The 14,170-nt window shown below is 46.5% G+C and overlaps 1 long non-coding RNA gene and 2 other non-coding genes across 4 annotated transcripts; 1 reads left to right on the forward strand and 2 right to left on the reverse strand.

The window, feature by feature from the left end:
• Positions 1-5,459: 5,459 nt before the first annotated feature.
• Positions 5,460-5,623, reverse strand: LOC112131646 (U1 spliceosomal RNA). The gene has a single exon (XR_002913647.2). It is a non-coding gene; the product is annotated as a U1 spliceosomal RNA (small nuclear RNA).
• Positions 5,624-7,236: 1,613 nt separating this feature from the next.
• On the forward strand, positions 7,237-13,119 carry LOC129059632 (uncharacterized). 2 transcript variants are annotated; one of them, XR_008525650.2, is made up of 3 exons: positions 7,237-7,648; positions 12,050-12,398; positions 12,876-13,119. It is a non-coding gene; the product is annotated as an uncharacterized LOC129059632 (long non-coding RNA). The 2 variants fall into 2 exon arrangements; XR_008525649.2 differs by having other exon boundaries at positions 7,245-7,648; positions 12,879-13,119.
• TRNAN-GUU (transfer RNA asparagine (anticodon GUU)) lies at positions 11,903-11,976 on the reverse strand. The gene has a single exon. It is a non-coding gene; the product is annotated as a tRNA-Asn (tRNA).
• Positions 13,120-14,170: the final 1,051 nt, after the last annotated feature.

The following is a 14,170-nucleotide window of genomic DNA, read 5'->3' on the forward strand; positions in this document are numbered from 1 at the left end:
GCTCTGAGTCCTGGGTGGTAGAGAGGTTAAAGTACCAGGCTGGGCAGGTGGAGGACAGGGCTTGCTCCTACCCCACACTGGCACCCACCCTCAGCCGCTGCTGCTTCAGCTCTCCAGATCTCCAACAGCTGCTTCAGCTCCGAGAACCTCTTCTTGTAATGGAGAATCTGGGGATTGGGAGCTGATGGTGAGCCCCAGGGGTGGGGGCAGGGCAAAGTGAACACGTGGGAGGGAAAGAGCAGGAATGGGTGGCCCTGACCTTGCCCTGCAGCTGCTGCACAAGCTGGGCCTGCCGCTGCTCACCCTCCTGGTAGGCCTGCAGCTAGCACCAGTAGGAGGCCTGCTCCTCCTGCAGCTGCCTCCGCAACTCCACGCTCTGCCGCACCAGCCCCTTGGGCTCTTGCGTCTCCAGCTCCCCAGATTCCAGCCACAGAGGCTGCTCCAGCTGCAGGGAAGGGTCATGGGTGAGAGTCCTGGGCCTCCTGGGAAGGCAGGCTCAGGCCTCTGTAGGGGGTGGCAGGCTGGGCCCAGATGCACAATGCCTTGTAGGCTGATAGCCTGGCACCCTGGGGAGCAGGCACATGTGGGCAAGCCCAGGGGCAGTGCACGTGTGCATGAGGTGATGCAGCCATGCACGGACACACAGATGGGGCCTGTGTGGACACATGCAGGTGAGCCCACAAACCCAAACCATGCAGGCAAAGCTCAAAGGTGCACCTGGGTCAACCTCAGGGTCCTCAGTACACCATGTGCCTCTCCTCCAGAACACTTAGCCCTGTCGTGGTTTCTGTTTATTACACTGATGCCTGTGTCTCCCCACCATGCCCCCACCCCAATGTGAGCTCAGAAAGTCTCGATTTTTTCTTCCTCATTGTACCTTAGCACTAGAATGGTGGCTGTGGAATGGCATGGCTCACGCTCAGTAAATATTTCTTGCCATGGTGAATTAATGGCATGAGCTCATGGGAATACATTCAAACAGAGGTGTCAATCCGCCTATGCATATATGAGCTTAAAGATATGCACACACATAACACATACAGGCAACCTCAAACATCCCCAGGGGAACACGAAGGAACCACCTCATATGCACAGCATTAAGATTTGTAAGAGGTGCACACAGATGTTGCCCTATACAGTGCCTGCATATTAATGCCCCCTTCTGGCTGGTGCAGTGGCTCATGCCTGTAATCCCAGCACTTTGGGAGGTCAAGGCAGGTGGATCACTTGAAGTCAGGGGTTCGAGACAAGCCTGGACAAAATGATGAAATCCCGTCCCTACTAAACGTCCAAAAATTAGCCGGGTGTGGTGGCATGCACCTGTAATCCCAGTTACTCAGGAGGCTGAGGCAGGAGAATCGCTTGAACTTGGGAGGCAGAGGTTGAGTGAAGTGGATCGCTCCACTACACTCCAGCCTGGGCGACAGAGCAAGACTCCATCATTTATTTATTTATTTATTTATTTATTTATTTATTTATTTATTTGTCTCACAGACTGAGCGAGGGGACCCCGGCCGGCGAAGGGACGGCTACGCCCTGCAGGCCGCTGCGTCCGCGCAGGCCCCGGCCTCATGTCATGCCCCGGCCCGCGACAATCCGGACAGGATGGGACGCAGGACTCGGCGGGGCATCCGCGGAGCCCGTCGGGAATGCTCTCTTGGCCTCCAGCGCCGGGCAGCGGTGGGTGCGGCACCCGCAGTGCCCACAGCGCCCACAGCCCGGGGACGTGGCTCCAGCCCGCCCCCAGGCGGACGGCCTCCTTCACAGGGAGCACGTTTCCTGGGGAACATGGCGAAACTTCAACTCTTACAAAAACAAAACAACCACCACAACATCAAAAACAAGAACAGAAATTAGCTGGCTGTGGTGACGCATGCCTCTGCTACTCCAGAGGCTGAGGTGGGAGGATCGCTTCAACCAAGATGCCACGAGATACAGTAAGACTCTCTCTCAGAGAAAAAGTCAAACAAACAAAAAAAGAGGCCGTGTAAGAGGTGACCCTGGGGAAAGTGGAAAAACACTAAGGTTTTCAAGTGCTGGTAAAAGCCACTAGGCCTTGAGGACCATTGAGCAATCTGCAAAGCAGGGAAGCCTAGATCCCTGAGCTCCGCCTGCGTAGTACCACCACAGATAACATGAGAGACCTCCCCCACAGAGACTGAAATTTGTCTCCCGAGGAAACAAGTGACTACAGACATCTGTCCCAGGGCAGGAAACAAGAAAACAAGGTCTCACAAAAACAAAAACAGCTGACCACACCATACAATCACTGAGAGCGAGCCTGCAACTATAGGAAAAAAAAAAAATATATGTATACGTCTATTATTCATACCATGAAAGACCAGGGGAAAGTGTGAACGCAGTCCCCTACTACAGTTGTGGGAATCAGGAGAATGGAGAGACCAATAGGTGGAACAGGAGGATTTATTGACTGCACTCAGGTACAGCAGATTAAAATCCAAAGGCTGTGCCCTGAACAAAGACAGGGCTTGACTTTATACACACTTCTGAAAGGGGGTCAGCTAGTTTGAATGGCACGGTGGGAATTTGATGGCACGAAACTCATGGGGCAGGCAAGAGGGCTTACAGAAGCAGAAGAAAGGCAGCTAATCAAACTGTGACAGGTCTTGCAATGCAAGTATAGCTGGTGACCTTGCAGCTGCACTGAAGGGAAATCAGGAACTTAACAAAACTTGTATAATTAGAAATGGAAAGGGGGAAAGAGAAGGCAGTAAAGGGATTTGTTGTTTTTTCCTCTCATCCTTGTTAGGGGTGGACTGTGTTGAGAGAGTCTCCAGAACTCATTCCTTGGGGCTCTGACTTTTCAGATAGTGTAATTAAGAATCTGCTAGGGCTCTATCTATTGCAGGTCTTGGAGTCAGCCAAGTACAGGAAAACTTGTCTTTTCCTTTTAACTTCTGCCTTATTACTACAAGTTGTGCAACACACCATGCCTGGTTTTCATCAGCAATGTTTCCTGAGGTTACAGAAAGATTTCTAATCCCGGGAGGAAACACTCCCTTGAAGCAAAAGTGTTCTCCCCCAAAAAAATGCAAGGAGCTATCTTCTTGATAGCCAGGCACATAATTCTCAGGTTTTGCCCCACAGAATCTCTATCTAAAATAGAGCAGTGGTCATGCCTAGTGAAAAGTTTGAGGGAACTCGCCCAACGTTGGGTTTCTTCAGAGCCATATATATAGATATAACCAAAAATCCTAAAAGACACTGCCCTTCATCATTCCATGCTGTTAGACATTTATAGGACCATGGATGGTGATATCGCTTATATGTGATCATATAAATCTTTTCTCTCCTTTCTGTAGTGTGGTTTAAACTTAATCCTTAAAGGACATGTATTTGAATTTTTCAGCTGGTTAGAAACCCGAATATACCAGTCAAAGAAAACTGCTCCTTACATGCTACAGATTTAGTTTTCTTCCTGTACTAAGATGTCTTTTAGATATAGTAAGTTTGTTAAAGCCAAGAACTCCTATGGAACGAATTTTAGTGGGAGGGGGGACATTGAGTAGTAAGATCACTCTTGTAACAGAGATGCCACTCTTGCAGATATTGACAACTATTGGGCCCATAAAATTTTTACCAAACCTTGGAAAGACAAGATCTGAACAACTTATCATTGCTGCAATCTCAAATATCACGAAATACCATTATCTCAGGACAATAAATAGACAATAAAGAAGACTCACAGACCAGATAAGCTGTCATGTATCCCCAAACAGGGACTGGATCCTTGTCAACACGACCCAACAGAGATTGTCCCCAGAAATTCATTTCATAACCTCAAAACCAAAAACCCACACTGATGGCAAAAAATAACCATGCAAATAATGAGAGAGAAAGAGAGAGAGAGAGAGACCTCTCCTATAGCTACACTCAGTGGGTAAAAGCCAAAGAACTCATTTTCTGCTCATGATACTTAATAGAACATAGGGAACATGAGCCAATAGCTCAATGGGTGGAGATCTGCACCAAGTGCCTGTTGGACGCAGGATTCTACTGTTTCCAATAATATGTCTCAGATGGACTAATTTTTTTTCTTTTTTTGAGACAGAGTCTCGCTCTGTTGCCCAGGCTGGGGTGCAATGGCGTGATCTCAGCTCACTGTAACCTCCACTTCCCAGGTTCAAGTGATTCTCCTGCCTCAGCCTCCCGAGTAGTTGGGATTACAGACCCTCAACACCGCGCACCGCATTTTTTTTTTTTTTTTTTTTTTTGTATTTTTAGTAGAGACGGAGTTTCACCAAGTTGGTCAGGCTGGTCTCGAACTCCTGACCTCAGCTGATCAAAAGTAGGTGAGGTCAGAAAACATACCCTGAGAGAGGCTGGCACAATGCCCAGAATCACCATCGCTAGGCCTGGGGATTTCTTCTGCAGTGGAATACTAGTATTCATGTAGTTCAGGGACAAAACCAATTAGATAATTCTGGGGGTTAAAAAGAAATGCGTTTACAGTGCTATTTGAGAAGGGGTATTAAGGAATTTGCCAGGGCACTGACGCGTGTCAGGCATAAACCACAGGTTAAGAGAGAGCTAAGTATTTTCTGTCCATGAAGGTGATAAGCGAGGGCCTGAAGAAAGAGGGACGGGGGAGGACACTGGTCCCAGAAGTAGGAAAGGGCTGCTTGGGGGTGGGAAGGATGGGTCGGGGTGCTATCTAGAAAGTTGCCTGGTAATGGATGTAGCATGTGGGAGCGAGACATCAAACATGAAGCTGTCACTTAAATAAAGTCTGAAGAAAGACTAGATACACAGACAGCAGGAGATAGTAGAGAAACTGGACCTGGCTCCTCATAAAACTTTCCTCCTTCTATCTGAAGGAGAATCGCAGCGCATTTCGGCCAAGACAGGTGAGACTGCGGTTCTGACGTGCGGGCCTCGAGGAATATGCGCTAGGGCACCTGGGGGCGGGTAGAGCCTTTTCCCTACACAAAGTAAGCCTGTTATGTCTACAACCTAACAGGGACACTGAGAGCCCCAAAGGCCCTGCTTTCTTCCCAGAGAACAGCGCCGGACTGGGTAGTTTCTACCTGGCTCTATGAGGTGAGAACACATTCCCCGCTAGCACAGAAATCCTACCAACTCCTGTGGGGGCTGCGCTTGGAAGCAGAAGCTATGTAGGAGGAGACTGGGGGGTAGGAAGACTTTCACAGAGCGTGAGAACCCAAGAGACTGGAGAACACGGACCAATCCCCGCAAAAAGCAGCCGGGTAGAAAGGGAAGAGCTGAGCGATCTTCACCCTAGTTAGCTTGTGTTACAACGCCAATAATGTTGATGCTCAGTTTTTCTCCTACCGCGGACAGGAGACATGTTACTTTCTATTCCCCTGCTTTCCACTGAAGGTTTAACACTTAAGTCTAAAACGCCAACGAAGGTACAAACAAAGAGAAAAAAAAAAACGAATCTTAATGTATAGCCTATTCTTCCAACTATATAAAGTCAGGGGAAAGCGCGAACGCAGTCCCCCACTACCACAAATTATGCAGTCGAGTTTCCCACATTTGGGGAAATCGCAGGGGTCAGCACATCCGGAGTGCAATGGATAAGCCTCGCCATGGGAAAACCACCTTCGTGATCATGGTATCTCCCCTGCCAGGTAAGTATGAGATCTTCTGCTTCTCCCCCGCCACAGCCTCATACGCCTCGCTCTTTACACACACGGTCACTTCCCTGCGCACTCCCGAGCCCTGGCCAGCCCTCACACACAGCTGGGATTCTCAGTTCTGATCAGCGGTCCTAAACCCGCTCCCATGGCACGGGAACTCCTTCGTGGTGAAGCAGCAGCCCCTGCCCTGCCTCATCTACATAGAAGTCGCCCTATCCGTGATGTCACCGACAGTGCCTTGCCAAGTCCCCGTCTGCCTTTCTGCCACTCAACCGACCAATCCGCTGCCAGAGCCGGCAAGGGGAAATGACGTCTGCCTCTCCCTTTTTCCCTCCCGCCCCTGCATCTGTTCTCTCCCAAAGAAGCTGGTCTTTAGCCTGTGTTGAGAAGCAACCTTTCGGAGGCCAGATGGAGCCGGGGCACGCTTCTTCAAATAACGGCTTTTAATTCTCAAACTAGAGTGTTTCGGATTACAGAAGAAACCGGTTCTCTTCGCATCCTTATCCTTGTGATGTAGCATTCCACTTGCAACTGGAAGCTTTTTAATATCAGAGAGAAATCATATTTATGAAAGTAAAGAGGCTGCTCAGATGACTGCAAACCAGCCTTCCTTACTGGTTTTATCACTGGTAATGTTATACAGACAGTTGTCCAGTTTCATGAATCTTGTAGATTTTCTGTTTTTTGATGTTGTTGGTTTTTTTTTTTTTTTTTCCAAATTCAGTATTGTAGAAAAATATGCTGCCCCAGAAGAGATGATTGGACACTCTCAAGCATGGTGTTGGACTTTGTCATCTCTTGCACAGCCATCTCCACACCTTAGCGCTTACCTCATGTTAGTTTTTTATATTCTGCAAAGACAAAACCAAAATCATCCAAATTTGACACAAATACCTGGGATACATCTTATTTGAGAATTTTAACAAATGTCTGGATCATCTTTTCTTATATATTACACAGGAAACACTGTGAAGTAAGCAAAGTTGGAATGCCCAAGTCAATGACCATTTGAATATTTACAAGTAGATTTGAGAAAGGAATACTACCGGGTGGTCACAGGATAACTAATTCTAGGCAGCAGATTTACATGACTTGAGGCTATGGGCTGTTAAGACGCTGAAAAACCAGGGTGTGGACCAAGCTGGCTAAGACTGAGTGGACCCACTGTGGTGCTGGATTTGATGGAAGTTTTACCTAGGCCCTCATTATATGCTCATTAACATACTAAATCACACACCACCCAGTGCCATGACAGTTCTGAGACCAATATTTGATGTAAAAATGGATGGCACCACAGTTCCGAGAAATCTCCACCTTTACCCAGTAATTTTCATGAATATTCCACTCCTTGGTTAAAGAAACCCATCAAGATGAAACCCCAGAACCCATTGTTCTCTCTCGAGTATGCCCGAGCTCCCCTTTCTTGAGTGTGTACTTTTTGCTTTGCAATAAATCTCTTCTTTCACTATTTGCTGACTCATCTTTGACTTTGTTCTCAAGATGGTGTCAAGAGCCTGGACACCACGGCTGGGGTCGAGATCCCACCAGTGTGCGGGGACCTCCCCCAGCCAACCAGTATCAGATTCTATTCCATTGTTCAAATCACAAAACATCGAGTGGAGAGTTCTCCTTGGAGACCATAAAGTGAAGATTCTGTGGTGTGGTGGCCAGTTAGGCCACTGGAAGCTTGGCAAAATATTGAAAATGAGGGATTAGGTGACAGGGTAGTAACTGCTGGATACTAAATACTTGATCCAGGCCCCATTCCCTGGAGATTGACAGGGAGACACATTGTCCAGGTGGTAGTGGAGAAATACTTTCTGGGTATCTGACCAGCCTTTGTGGAAAGAACTGGCACCGTCCTGCAGATGTAGCTGCCTGATGGGTTCTTCCTGCCCAATGTACACACAAAATCAATTCAAGGAGACCATGGCGCTGCAGGAAACAGTTTCATTGATACAGGCCAGCCACGACATGTGGTAGACAGAGTTATTACTCAAACCAATCTCACTGAAGGCTTGGAGGTAAGGGGTTTTTCAAAGATAGTTTGTTGGGGAGGGGGCTAGGGCTTGTGCGGTGCTGATTGTTGGGGATGAAATCACAGGGGTGTGGAAAATGGCCCTCCTGCATGGAGTCAGCTTCTGGGTGGGGGCTAAGGGACTGGTTGATTTTCGGGCCAGATGGTGCCATCCAATAGTCAGAAATGCAAAAGCCTGAAAAGACATCTCAAGAGGCCAATCATAGCTTCTACAATAGTGATGTTCTTCACAGCAGTAATTGGGAAAGCTGTGAATCTTGTGACTTCTGGAATAATGGCTGGTAATTATTTAATGAGGCATACATCTTAGCAGAAATCAGGCCCCTTTCATCGTCCTAACTTGGTGATCTTTCATTAGTTTTACAGGGGTAATTTAGTTTTGGGGAAGGTTATCATTTAAACCAGGCTTTTTGGCTGTCCCCAACCTTTTTGTCACAAGGGACTGGTTTCGTGGAAGATACTTTTTCCATGGAAGGGGGTGGTGGATGGTTTCCAGATGAAACTGTTCCACCTCAGGTCATCAGGCATTAGTTACAGTCTCATAAGGAGTGCACAATCTGGATCACTCACATGAGCAGTTCCCAATAGGGCCCGAGCTCTGATGGGCATCTAATGCTCATGCTGATCTGACAAGAGGTGGAGCTCAGGTGGCAATGCTTGAAAGCCTGCAGCTCACCTCCTGCTGTTCAGTTTTGTTCCCAACAGGCCATGGACCAGTACCTGTCTTGTGGCCCTGAAGGTTGGGTACCCCTGATTTAAACTATAAACTCGATTTTTCCCAAAAATAGCTTGGGAGAAATTGCATAGGAATGAGCAAAGACAGCTAGCCTGTGAGGCTGGAACCGAGATGGAGTCAGCCATGTCAGCTTTCTCTTATTGTCATAATTTTGTAAAGGTAGTTTCTGAGGGACTACACTGGACACTTGTTAAAAACATGAGACAGATTTTATTGTATGTACTACAGTAGGCAAGAGAGACAAGCAGAGAACTGGGCTCAACCTCAAATACAGCGGGAGGAGTTGAAGATTATAGCCAATTGGCAAGATAAGAAAGTCGGTGGATGGAAAATTACTAAGAGGAACTTCATTAGCTATCAAAGGTGGTTGCGAAGACTCTTGCTAAACTAGACTCAACTGTATTGTTTCCTAAAATTGGACTTCGCAGGCAAAGAAGTAACAGAGAAAAGGGCTCAGAGGAAACTACTAAGGTTTGGTCAAAGACTGGAGTCCTTGTCAACTCCACATTGAAGCTTCTGCAAATAAACAAAGACCACCCAAATGAAAAAAAGTAAAGGCTATTTATTCTGAGCTTGCTATAGCAGGGAGTCAGTCACTGTTATTTGTGTTTTGGCAGAGACTTGAAGGCAGTCATAAGGGTGGGAAAGCTTTTTAAAAAGAAAGGCTTCAGCGGCCGGGCACGGTGGCTCATGCATGTAATCTCAGCACTTTGGGAGGCCCAGGTGGGTGGTCACGTGGTCAGGAGATCAAGACCATCCTGACTAACATGGTGAAACCCCATCTCTTCTAAAAAATTTACAAACAATTAGCCAGGCATGGTGGCAGTCACCTAGAGTCCCAGCTACTCCAGAGGCTGAGGCAGGAGAATGTCATGAACCTGGGAGGTGAAGCTTGCAGTGAGTCGAGATCACGCCACTGCACTCCAGCCTGGGTGACAGAGCGAGACTGTGTCTCAAACAAACAAACAAACTAACAAAGAAAAGCTTCAGGTTTGCTTGGATTGGAGGCTGTCAGCATGGTGAAGCTGTTGATAGATGAAGAAAATCAAAATATTTTACCCCAGAATATACTTCTTTGGCATATTTTAAGATGCTGTCAGAGAGCCAGCAAACAGAAGTAACTCGGCAAAACTGTCTTTTGGAGGAGAAATTTACACCTGCAGAGAATCTGCATTAATCCAGCCTTATCTTGTCAGGATTCAGAAATAAAAATAAGCCCTAGGCCCTACAACCAACTGAATGGACTCCCTCTTGGCTGGCAGGACTGCAGAGAAACCTCGAAAGTGGTTTCTGGATGTGGCAGGCTAGGAAGTAAGACATGCCACCTTAAAACCTCCTCTCACTAACTGCCATTATGAGGCAGGAGAACAGCAGAGGGAATTGGAAGTTGGACAAAAGGCAGAGTGAGTGAAAGTAGAAACAAAAGCAAGGTGATGGTGTGGGAGACCAAGAAGCAAGATAAAAGGCAGAAGTTGAGCAGCCAAACCATAAAGTAAGATTTAAAAAGCAAGCAAGGCTGAGCACAGTGGCTAATGCCTGTAATCCCAGCACTTTGGGAGGCCAAGGCAGGCAGACAACTTGAGTTCAGGAGTTTGAGACCAGCCTGGCCAACATGGTGAAACCTCGTCTCTACTAAAAATACAAAAAATTAGCTGGGCATGGTGGTGCACTCCTGTACTCCCAGCTACTTGGGAGGCTGAGACAGGAGCATCACTTGAACCCAGGAGGCGGAGGTTGCAGTGAGCCGAGATTGCACCAGTGCACTCCAGCCTGGGCAACATAACAGGACTCTGTCTCAAAAAAAAGAAAAAGAAAAGCAAGCAAGGACCCCATGGCCGGCGAGATCCAAACCAGTAAAGGGGCAGCTCCTCAGAGATAGGCATGTGCATTGGAGAAAAAAAGTATCCTTAACATGACTCCATATCATAATCAGCTCATTAAAACTCATGCATATGGACTGCATATCATGCATGTACTTAAAATTATGGGATGGAGGCAATGTGCAAGCACACAAGGGCCAAAGTAACTAAACAACCCACCTATCAATCAAAAGGCAAACACTGGCTAACGATTAGACATCCTTGTGAAGGGAAGAAAAAAAGCCACACATAGAAAGACCCAAAGTACACCAAACTAATACTGATCTCACATCCCAGAGATCAGCCCACTCTCCACACTTCAAGAGTGTTACTGTGCTTAATAAATTTTTGCTTTGCTTTGCTGCTTTGTGTATCATGTACAGTTCTTTGGGACACAAAGAGCCTGGAAATGCATGGCACCATCTTGTAAGAATTAGAATTGTTTTTCCTAAGGTTTAACAAACCAAGCCTTTGGAAAGATTTGCTTCACTACTGTTATCAACCCACAGCCTGATGCTTTCCCTCCCTTTTGTGGTTTTGACAAAACAAGCAAGCAGCATTCCCTCCTGATAAGAGACCACCGACCTAGGAATAATTCTGGCCAGACTACAGAGGACGTACAGCGACGGTTTTCATGTCCTCTGCCTCAGCTTTTGACATCAGAGGGCCACAGACTCCATTCTCAGATGATTACTAATGCCACCATTTTATGCACATGGGCCCCATGGAGAGGCACGCAGCTCAACTGCACACCTGCACATTTTCCTCTTATAAACATTCATATTGGAATATTATTTGGTACTGCTCCCGTGAAAGATACATTTGCAGAATGGACTCAAGTTAGAAGCATTATGTAAGCAATATAATGTAGCAATGGCGCATCCAGCTTTCTACACTACAGCAATGTCTGCAGTGTAAACATTTCCACAATGACCAAAGATATCTGTACAAGAATGGTGACTGCAGCATTCTTTGTGATCCTAAAACCATGAAACTAACATCATCTCAAAAACGTTTTTTTTTTTTTTTTTGAGATGGAGTCTCACTGTAATGCCCAGGCTGGAGTGTAGTGGTGCCATCTCAGCTCATTGCAGCCTCCACCTCCCAAGTTCATACGATTCCCCTGCCTCAGCCTCCCAAGTAGCTGGGATTATAGGTGCATGCCACCACACCTGGCTAACAAAAACATTTTGAAAAGGGTTAAATAAATCATGCATAAACTGAGGAAAAATACTGTTTTCAAAAATGATGGAGAAGATCACTATTGGGATGAATGATTCCACTGGTCACATTATTGATAGAGCAATGAGGAAACCCAGGCTCATCCTGGAGGTAATAGTGGACTCCCACTACTAAAATATGAAAAAATTGAGGTATGTAAATTACTCGTTTAAGCGTATAAGGGACTGAATTAGAATTTTATCACACCAGAAGTGGGTTCCTAGGTCTCTGTTTCAGGATTCCTTAGTTACACAGGTGTAAACCCTGCATTTCAGGAGATACCCAGTTAAGAATCTGGTTGGGAAGGTGGGGGCCCTTGACATGGATCAGTCATAAATTAGTGGCTTGGGACTTCGGGAAGATAAAATCTTCCCCATTTATCTAGTGATTGACAATGCGTGAATGCTTCAAAAGTTCCAATAGGCGTCCCTGGGTGGGCTCGAACCACCAACCTTTCGGTTAACAGCCGAATGCGCTAACCGATTGCGCCACAGAGACAAGCGCTTCCGACTCTACTGGGCATATAGGAAGGGCGCACTCACTGAACTTCCTCCGTTCCGTCTATTCTCAGGGCCCGCCCGGCAGGACCACTGAGCAAAGCCTTGGAAAACCAGAGAGATTAGAGCGGTGAGTCGCGCCGGTCACGTTGGACACCTGCGCGTTAGGAGATTCTGGAGCCAGAAGAACAGCCGAATTGCCTTCGCCCGCCCTGCCCCTCCCCTGCTTCAGAAGCTTCCAGAAACTCCCCGGTGGGCGACCCAGCCCGAGCCGCCTGGGGGCCCAAGGGAAGCTGAACGCCCTGCAGGCTCCGGGGATGGTTCTTCCGGTTCTTTGCGCCGCCTTCACCCATTGAAGGAGCCTGTGCCCACCCTGCCCAGTCGCTGTGGGGGCCGCTGAGGAGCTTCCGCTGCCACCTTCAGGTCTTGTGTTCCTCACAGGGGCTCCACCAGGGCAGGGATGGTGGTGAGGGTCGCTCGTGGGTCCCCTGGGGGGAGCAGGGTCTGGTACTCACCAGGGCTCACGACTAGGACTTGTCGAATGAATTCATCGTCGCCTTTAGCTTTTAGTCCTTTGAAGAGCCCTGAGAGCGGAAATCAACAGATTTTTTTCCATGGGGAAGTTCCTTTTACAAAGCGTTGATTTCTCAGCACCCCGCAAGGCGGGCAACTGGCAGGGCCTCCGTCGCACCTTCTGCGCGGTGGAGCCGCGGGGGCCCAGCTGGGCGGTTGTCCCGCCGTGGGGCTGTAGGGCGAGAGCAGGTAAAGGGAAAAGCAAAAGCTGGGAAAGAAGACGGGGAGCGGTGGACCAGACATCCAGACCTCCTGAAATGCGCATGCAGAGGCACAGGCGGGATCTTCTGGAAGTGAGAATTGTTTTTGTTTGTTTGTTTATTGTAGCAGAATGGGGAAATGGAGAGAACCTGAAAGAGTCCCAAACTCGAGGACCTATTGCTCCCCAAGAATAACATCTTCCAGAAGAACCAGACAGAAAACTAGGCTTCTGGGAACCCTGAAATGCTTGCAGGAGTAGCATCATCATGACCCTCTGTGTTCCTTGAGGCAAAGGACTTGCCTCCATTGTTTGTTTGTTCAATTGTCTTGTCTGTTAAATAAATAAAACCCTTTTCATATATCTTTAAAATTACGTTGGTTTTATTATTTTATGATTACAAATAATGCTGCAGTCATCATTCTTGTACACTCTCATTGGCCACTGGTGTATTTCTATAGGGTGGAGGCCTGGAGGGTTGTTGTTCCAGCATAGTGTTTCCATAGCTTTTATTTCATTCCGTTTTCTTTCCTTTGTTGCTTTATTAGCTATAACCCTTTTCTTATTTCAGAGGCTGCTTTAGGGTTTCTGGGATACATCTTTAATTTATCATAGTCTGCTTTCTAGTATCATTATGCCTCCCTTTCTGGCCTTTATCCTAGTGTTATGTATTTTTACTTTATGCACTGTAAGCTTTAAAAAGTGATTCATTCTTACTTTTATTTATTACGTCAAATATTTTTTGAAAGATTTAAATTATAAGAAAACGTGTAGTACGTGCTTTCTAAATGCCATCTCCAATATTCGTTTCTCTGTGTAGGTCCACATTTTTATCTGGTATCTTTTTGCTTCTGCCTGGAGGACTCTTAAGATTTCTTGTAGTGTGGGTTGGTGAATTCTTTTAGCTTTTGTATGTTTTTCAATGTCCTTATTTCACTCACAGTTTTGAAATTTTATTTTTGCATAGAATTCTAGGTTAACTTTTTTTCTCTGGGTACTTTAAAAATATTGCCATTTAGGAAGCATTTTCTTTTAAAACATCATGTTTCTTTCCTATGTTTGTAAATATGGCGTAAAGCCGGTTTCTTGTGCTGGTTATACAATGTTCAGAATGCGTATTTAAATTTAAAATATTAAATTGTACTAAAAACCTAAAAATATTAATCATGAATGTCCTAGATTCATCTTAAGTTCCAACAGTGCACTGAAAATGTGCCCAACCTGAGGGGTCAAACCTACCTGCTGACGTGGAATTTGTGTTTGTGAGAGCCTAGTGACTTTCCTCACATCTGAATGTGTTCATTGCAAAAGGAAACGTTTTTCTTTGCAAAAATACTTTAAAAGATTCTGACTTCAATTAAGTGCATTAAAATCAAATTTCTCAGTTGCATCCCTGAAATCCATCGAAAGCCCGGGAGAGAAA

Source organism: Pongo abelii, chromosome 1 (assembly GCF_028885655.2).
Source record: "Pongo abelii isolate AG06213 chromosome 1, NHGRI_mPonAbe1-v2.0_pri, whole genome shotgun sequence".
NCBI lineage: Eukaryota > Metazoa > Chordata > Mammalia > Primates > Hominidae > Pongo > Pongo abelii.